Raw genomic sequence first — 8,717 nt, 5'->3', positions numbered from 1 at the left:
GCTGCATTTACAAGAAGAAAATTATAGCAAAGTAACTGAAGTTCCAAGTGCCCAACCAAAGGGAACGCTAATCACTTCACTCAAAACAGTAAGTAAATTGTTTTATTTGCCTTGAAAGTAGCTGTAACTTAATAAAACCTAGTAAGTATAACAACTAAGTACAGATAACTAATTAAATCTAAGTAAGGTAAACTATTGGATTTTACAGTGTACAAGAAATGCTGTCATTCATACAGTATATGTTATTCATGTAAATGTAGGCATACAGCTATGCCAATGGATACGTATGTCAATAAAACCACTAAGAAAGGCACACGTATAACAGCTCTAAAGCATAATTGCTAATCATTCTTAAAAATGTATACTTATAAAATAAAATTGTGGGCACTGTTCTGACTTTTTTTCTGTATGTTTGATCCTATGGCTTTAGGTCAATTCCATATACTGCAATTAAGATTATGATTGTACGAAAGGGATTTGTAACTGCGATACATAACATCTTAGGAATAACGCAATCACGCAATCAACCCTCTGAGCATAGCTAAAATTACACTATAGAGAAGTGGGTCTATGTAATGATTATAACCCTCACTTTTCTCTCTCCCTCCACCTCATTACAATTAAACCAGAGCAGTTCAGCATATGTGACACGGGAGAACAGCTGGGCTGGAGAAACTATGCAGTTTAACACTTATGAAAGGAAATGAGGGTGACATTCTACTCAAAAAGGAACAGGTTAGAACATAACACATGTTACAGAAGAAGAAGCCTTTGAAAGAACACGACTGTCTGTCTGCTGTCTAGTAAAGTCACATTCGCTCAGCATGAGTTGAGTTGTCCACGAGCGTCTTCAGCGTGTTGACGGGATGTCTCCTTTCGTTTCTAAATCAATTCAGGGGTAGACATTATTAAGATAACAGACAACAAACTATTTATCTGCATGGCTGTGCATGAGGGTTATCTTAGTTATTTGCTTGTCTCTCTCTGACAGCCCCAGAGTTCATGATCCAATAATGTATTCCTGTTGGAAGTGCAGTACATCTCTCAAACATATCAACAAGTCAAGGACAGTGCTGTGATGAGCTTTCTACTAGAACTCTATTCGAAATTGTTCAGCATCTCTTTAGTGAATACAAATGTTTCAATGCCATACACTGTAAAAAATGACCGTGAATTTAACGGTAAAAGACTATATTAACATTATATCAATTAATGAAATTACGGTATTTAACTGTAAATTTAAGTTAAAACCGTGAAACCTAAAATGTTGCTACCGTATTTTTTACGGTAAAATTCCGGCAACCACAGCTGTAAAATTTTAGTAAATTTAAAAAATGTAAATTTTACAGATTTTTTTTTACAGTGTAGGTTCTGTCCTTTATGAAAACAACGGCTCTAGATACAGCAACGAAGAGAAGAGGGGGAAAGGACAATTGGAAGAATGTTTTCTGTATAAGGTGGTCTTCACAGTGCTAGGGCGAGTGGGCGACCTGTTCAGCTCTCATGTTGATGAAGGTATTTCCCCCTTAAATATCTTCAATGTCTCTTTGTTAGTAGCATTGTAGTTTAGCGACAGTTCATTTCATTTGATCAAAAGAATAGCTCAAGTGACTTGTAGCTTTTGCTACCTATAAGAGTTTCAAAAAATACTGCATTTGGACACTTAAGTCAGATAAAATAAATAATTAAATTACTATTTTAAAAAACATCAAGCAAGAGGCATATGCAAATAAAATTAGTTGTTACACTCTTAAAAATAAAGGTGCTTCACGATGCCATAGAAGAACCTTTTTGTCTAAATGGTTCTATTAAAAACCTTTAACATCTGAAGAACCTTTCTGTTTCACAAAAGGTTCTTTGTGGCAAAAGAAGGTTCTTCAGATTACAAAAAGGTAAAAAAGAGATGGTTCTTTAAAGAACCTTTGACTGAATGGTTCTTTGTGAAACCAAAAATGGTTCTTCTATGGCATCGCTGTGAAGAACCTTTAAAGCACCTTTATTTTTAAGAGTGTACATAATAGACCTTTTCTCAGAACTAACATAACCCTGCTATTACTTCTAATTTGTTTTTCATATTAACTATGTACACATTCAATTAACATGCGACAATCAGAAAATGTCCTTGATTTAAATGAACAGTATATCTATTGTTATGTTGTATACTTTACGGTTCAACTACTTTGGGGTCAGCAAAATGCATTTTATTTATTTATTTCTTTATTTAAAGAAATTATTGCTTATACATATTTTTCAAACATGCTGTTATTTAGAAATGTTTCACATTTTAACAAAAAAATTAAATAAAATTAATAGCACAACTGTCTTCAAAACTGATAATATGAATGTTTCTTGAGCAGCAAATCAGTGTATTACAACAGTTTCTGAAGGATCATGTGACACTGAAGACTGGAGTAATGGCTGCTGAAAATTCAGCTTTATCATAACAGGAATAAATTACATCTTATATTAAAATAGAAAAAATATATTTTAAATAATAATAATAATAATAATAATAATAATAATGATGATTCAACGTATTACTGCATTTACTTTGATCAAGTAAACAGCCAGAGACGACTTCTGTCAAAAATATTTTTAAATCCTTCCAACAAACTTTCTGTGAAACTTTCTTCATTCATGCATGTTCATATATGACTTAAGAGTCTAAATACTAATATTGATAGCAACAATACTGTGGAGCAGATGATTTCTGTATCGCTATGAAGGTCATTCCCACAGAAACAGTGACAGGGTTATTTCACTGTATGAAAAATGTGTCTCTCTCATGAACAGATGTAATGCAGTCTGAGAGGAACTGCTGTTCTACTGAAAATAACACCTTAAACTAGCATAATACCAGTTTCCCAGTCTTAGCTGGTCTCCCAACCTGGTCTGCTTAGCTGGTTTTACAGAATGGGCTAGTTAAAGATTTTTTTTTTTTTATTTTTTTTTTTTATAAAGCAGAGTGAAACACCGGAACCGTAAAAACCAAAACCTGCTCTCAGATGAGCTCTTCTCCCAGGCTATGTGAGATCTCAATTTTAAAATATCCCATCATGCCCTCAGGATCACAGGGTGTCATAAAGGAGAAAGGATGCGTGTATGAGGAATGAAAGTTAAAGGTTTTTAGATTCAATTTCAAGGTATCCAACCTTTAGAACAAGCATTGTACAACCAAAATCGCTTCTGTAAAGAGTTTCGAGAGTGGGAATGGAAGAGAAAACTATAAGCCACAAATACACACCACAAAAGAGACAGAAGTGCACAAATGCACACAAAACAGTGAGAGACAAGTTTGCCAGGCACAAGCGAGTGAATTAAAACAGGAAGTCAAAAGATGGTGACACAAATAGACAGAGAGCGCTGCCGTACCTGCTGTCATATGTAGGAGGGAGCTGAGTCAGTCAGCAGTAGTCGACACATCCAGCTCCAGCACTTTTCACAGCATGTTTGAAAAGAGAAGCGCACTGCAAAAGCTTGTGACAGTTGAAAATCCCCTCTTCACGCAAGTTCTCATCACACTTGGTGGTGAGATCTACCATTTTACGCCAAGATCCTCCTGACTAACATAACTGTGATTAGTTTATTTGCTTTCTCGCATGGTGCATTTCTGGTGTCTTCTTCTGTTAGATTTGGCTTGTGTGTTGCGGGAGTGAGATAAAGGAGTGTTTGCTGTTTTGATAAATTGCGAGGAACTGAGAGGTGCATCGTGTGTCTTCGGGGCCTTTCAGCCTGAAGCATACGGAAATAGAGTTTTAGTTACTGCGTTTATTTTAGGAACACAAGCAGACTTTGGAATGCTGGCGGAGAGGAGATGTGTACTAAGGAGGAGTTAGCTTTCAGCTTTATAATAAACATGCTTTGCATACTCTTTGAAAAGCAATTAAATTCATGTTTTCCCATCTCCGTGAACTAATCTCCCTTTAGAGTCAAGCGCTCAGTATGGGCAATCAGAAAGCTGAGGGAAAGAATTTCGGGCATTTCCAATTGTGCTGCCTTCTTCTGATAGCACACTCTGCAGGAAATGACAGATTAAATTAATATTTAAATTAGAAGGTGCAACATTTCATCATAATCTAATCTCCAGATAATCACCTGGAGAGATCAGAGAAAGGCTTCTGCTGCTGTCTCTTCTCAGTTCACTGTTCCATCAGCCAAATAAACTTTTGAGACCGAGTAAACAAGATGAAACAAGCAGGCAAAAAATAAATACAAAAGTACAGTGGGGACCAAAAGCCTGAGACTGCTTGTGAAAGTGAATATTTCTTAGTTAATATTCCTCCATTACAAATTAGACGGAAATTTTTAACTAAAAAACATTTACATGAAATTCAGAATATCTTAATATTTGATTCATAAGACTCAAGCTGCATGAACTAAAACCTGAGGATGATCGTGTCATCCAGCATTATCACTTGCTCACGAATGGATCCTCTGCAGTGAATGGGTGCCATCAAAATTAGAGCCCAAACAGCTGATAAAAAAAATATCACAATGGTCCACAAGTAATCCACACGACTCCAGTCCATCAGTTAATGTCTTGACCAATAAATGTCTTATAAAGAGAATAAAATGGATCCTCTGCAGTGAATGGGTGCCGTCAGAATGAGAGTGCAAACAGCTGATAAAAACATCACAATATAGTCCACAAGTAATCCACACGACTCCAGTCCATCAGTTAATGTCTTGACCAATAAATGTCTTATAAAGAGAATAGCGGTCTACCATACATAACTGTTTTTGTTTGTAACAACTGCTTGTTTTCGCAACAGCTTGATCTTTGCATATTTTTCTCCTGATGCAGATGAGATGACCATCTAACTGCAGGAAGCAATATTATGGATAGAGGCCTCTCATTTTTAGCTGGAAGCAATAGTTTAAAGATACAAATGTCTTGATGGATTTGTTTATTATAAACACAGATATTCACTTCACAAGACGTTAATTGATGGACTGGAGTCATATGGATTACTTACGAATTATTGTGATTTTTTTATTCCCATTCACTTAAGAGGATCCACTGGTGAGCATGTCATGTAATGCTAAATTTCTCCAAATCTGTTCCGATGACAAAAACTCATCTACATCTTGGATAAACGATGAGTAAATTTATAACCATTTTCAATTTTTGGGTGAACTATTTAAGATACTGATATGCAACTTCTAACAGTGCATATGTGTGGGGGTGAACGGTTTACTGGATACTGGGGATACTGATATGCAACTTCTAACAGTGCATATGCATGCAAATGTATTGTTCCACACAGCATAATTAAAATGGGTCTGTGCACTGTAAAAAAAAAAAAAAAAAATCAAATATATTATTGTTCTCAACAATCTAAATGTTCTTCTAAACACACAATCACTTATGAAATTATTGGAACATCTGCTGACAGTTTTTGCAGGAACTGGATACCAATTAGCACTTTTGTTGCAATTTCCTCAGAGAAGAGCTTTTTTTAAAGACTAAATAAGCGTCACCAAACTCCAAAATGTGTCACAAGCAAATTTGAAGTGTACAATTAAGACAATATTTTTCTAGCAATTTTACAGACTTTTTCTAGAGAGTACGCTTATCAGGGCCATAAATGTTTTGGTGAAAAAGCTCCGTTTTTTTCCATTTGCATCCTTATTGATCTTTGTCTATATGGGGATCTGCATTATTCTAAACATAAACCAGATCATACAGTTGCAGCTTTTGGACCTTTTGTCCTTTTCGGACATTAAGAGCGGTTATGGACAAAGGAGCTGCTTTCGTTTTCTGTAGAGTAAGAAAAGACAAAGGCATAAAAAAACCAGCAAATGATCCCGATAGTGGCATAATGGTCCATTAAGGTTTAGAATTACACCGCGTTAACAGAAGCTCCACAACCGCAGCATCATGGAGTCAATTCATTAGGAGTTGAGATAGAAAAGCACTTTCCATTAACAGCAATCTAATGATTCTCGATTAATAAAACACCAATCCTTTGTGCTATGGAAGATGAGATAAGTGCAATTTATCATCTGGTACAGAGGTTACACTTGCCCTGCGATGCATTGTACACAGTAAGACATCATTCAAGTGTGACCTCAAACTGAAACACATAGCAGCACTGCACCTTTAGATATGTATCTTCTGTAGTACTTTTGACTACTTGCCCAAGTATTAAAGTTTGCCGCATAACTCACCCTGAAGCAGATGAACTACAGAAATAACAGATACTGCAAATCATGTAGTTTGTTGAGGAGAGGTGTGCTATTATATTCCCAAGGAACTATGACTCATAGTTTTCATCTGGCAGATGAGAAAAAAAAATCCTTTAGACTTCGGAGATGCAAGTCATATCAGAAGGATTAAAAAAATATTAATAACGGAATTACCAAATTGAACCAATAAGCAACTACCTAGAAACCACTTTTACATTTTCTTTAAGAAAAAAAAAATGAGCAGGTATGGTACAGCACTATTATTAAAATAAAACACAAATGAAATAATTTTTGGTAACTAATAAAAAAATCTTGACTCCAAAACTAAATAAATACTGTACTTACCAAAAAATAATAGCAGACAAGGACTAAAAAGAATAACAGAATATTGACAAAAAACTACATTAAAAAGGCAACTTTACTCAAAATAAACCTTTTTTTTTTTTTCAAAACTATAGTAATTCTGATATGGTAAATATATTTGTTAAAAATAAAAAAAAAACATCTACAAAGAGTTTAGGAATGAAATTTCCAAAATTTTCTAGAACTGTCTTTCAATAGATTGAAGTCATCAGCCTTCCTGCCGCCAAGGTTATTTTTAGTAGCTGACATTAATAAGGATGAATCCATTGTAGCTTATCTTCCTTGTTTGTTTTCTAATAGAATTGAGTGATCACATATGCTGAATGTATCTGCTCTGTCTATGAGTGTATGAGATTGCTTGTTAACAGGTAAATTATGATGAATGGGCAACAGGAATGATATAAATGACTTCTCTGAATGCATCGTGAAGTAGCAGCAGAGTAATCCTGCAACAGCGATCAATTACTATTGACTGATCTTGCAGACGGTTAACAAAGACAAGGGTCTGTGAGAAGAATAGGCAACAGCATAGAAAAGAATAAATTAACCCAAATGTCAATCTCATTCACCACCTACAGCTGAGATTGGGCTATAAATCACAATGGTTTTGGGATTTGATGGCGCTGCCAAATATTACACTACATTTGCATCTGATTGGTATTAGAGAAACTTTTTTTTTATATAAATAAGTCTCTCATTGCTAGAGTATGTGCATTGAATGTCTATTTTATGCATTGTAAATACAAACTGGAACATACATTTCCAAATAGTGTGTTAATGAATATGCAACAGTTTTCTTACTATATGAGCCAGACATGTCACCTTTCATTTTCGATTTGAAACTTTAGTCTTTGCAACTTTACAGATCTTCTTTATGCACCAAGAGCTTGTAACACTCCAAAGAGAAAGAAAAAATTTAAAATCGCATAATATGACCCCTTTAAGAATTGGTGAAAAGGTGTTAAATTATCACTTCACACAAACACTTCATTCAACACCTCTTTGAGCAGCTTGGAAAAGAACCATTTCACATTCATTTTTACAAAATACAATAATTCGTATATACAAAACAGATCAATCATAATATCACTACTGCTCAAAGTAATTGCATGAACTAACTTATTTGGATGAAATTTACTTTAAGAACTCACTCTCTTAAAGATTCCAAAAGAGATGTTTTGTATTTGGCATTGATGCCATAGAAGAAAGTTTACAATAATGTGAAAGGTTCTTCATGAAAATATCAATGCCAATAAATCACCTTTATTTCAAAGAGTGTAGAAGGTTGTGTGATGGCATGATTACTTCATCTACGGACAGTTGTATTTAAAACAGACCAAACTGCAAAAGTATGATCATTTTACTGAGTGCTCATGTGATGAGAACTGGGCTTTGTCAGACAGAAAGTGTTTTTAGGGGGCTAGACAGCATGTGGGCAGGCAGACTCATAGAGGACACTGGCAGCACTATCTGAGCACTGTGGCCGCAATAACGATGATCTAATCATGTGTGTGAATGTGTGTGCGAGCTGCTCTAATCAGAACAAACCCACTCATGACTTATCACCATTCACTCCTTGGCAAATCTGCAGAATACCAACAGCTCTATTCATAAATGTTACTGAAAAAATAATAAAGAAGCCAAAGGCTGAAATCAATAAATAATATAGGCTGAAAATTTCAAGCATCTGACATGTTTGTCAGAAAAACCAAACCTCATTAAAGTAGATCTTGTCCAAATCCCAAATCAACAATCACTAAATCTAACCTATACACACTCATCATGTTTTCCACAGAGTCAAAAAACTGGTAAGGGTCATGAAAGACACTTATTCTGCCAACATTCATGACAACATTTTAAACCTGCAAACAGCAGAATTGCAGTCCTTCAGGTAATAAAGACTCATAAAGAGCTTAAGGAGCATGCACTCAAAACCTGAAAGCAGGTATACATTTGATGTAGTGATGATTACTGTACTTCAGGGTGTCTCACTGGCAACATTCAACGCTGTCCTTGTGTCTGTGTTTCAAAGGGAGGCTTTCAGGGAAAATATTGCACTAAAATAACATGAAGAGCAACATTTCCTTGCTGGGTTTTTTTTTTTTAACTGTAATCCAACTCTTCTCAGTTCCGCGTCAAGCTCCAAACCTCAATGTGTCCAGTAA

At 35.2% G+C, this 8,717-nt stretch overlaps 1 long non-coding RNA gene across 1 annotated transcript; it reads right to left on the bottom strand.

Moving 5' to 3' along the window:
• Positions 1-962: 962 nt before the first annotated feature.
• LOC107684662 (uncharacterized) lies at positions 963-4,170 on the bottom strand. Its single transcript, XR_001633879.1, has 3 exons — positions 4,096-4,170; positions 3,373-3,435; positions 963-1,021 (listed from the first exon to the last, which is right to left on the bottom strand). It is a non-coding gene; the product is annotated as an uncharacterized LOC107684662 (long non-coding RNA).
• Between the last annotated feature and the right edge of the window lie 4,547 nt (positions 4,171-8,717).

This window comes from Sinocyclocheilus anshuiensis, unplaced genomic scaffold, assembly GCF_001515605.1.
Source record: "Sinocyclocheilus anshuiensis isolate Anshui unplaced genomic scaffold, SAMN03320099.WGS_v1.1 scaffold93, whole genome shotgun sequence".
In the NCBI taxonomy this organism is placed as follows: domain Eukaryota; kingdom Metazoa; phylum Chordata; class Actinopteri; order Cypriniformes; family Cyprinidae; genus Sinocyclocheilus; species Sinocyclocheilus anshuiensis.
The sequence above is the reverse complement of the archived record's forward strand: the minus strand, read 5'-3'. Positions and strand labels throughout refer to the sequence as shown.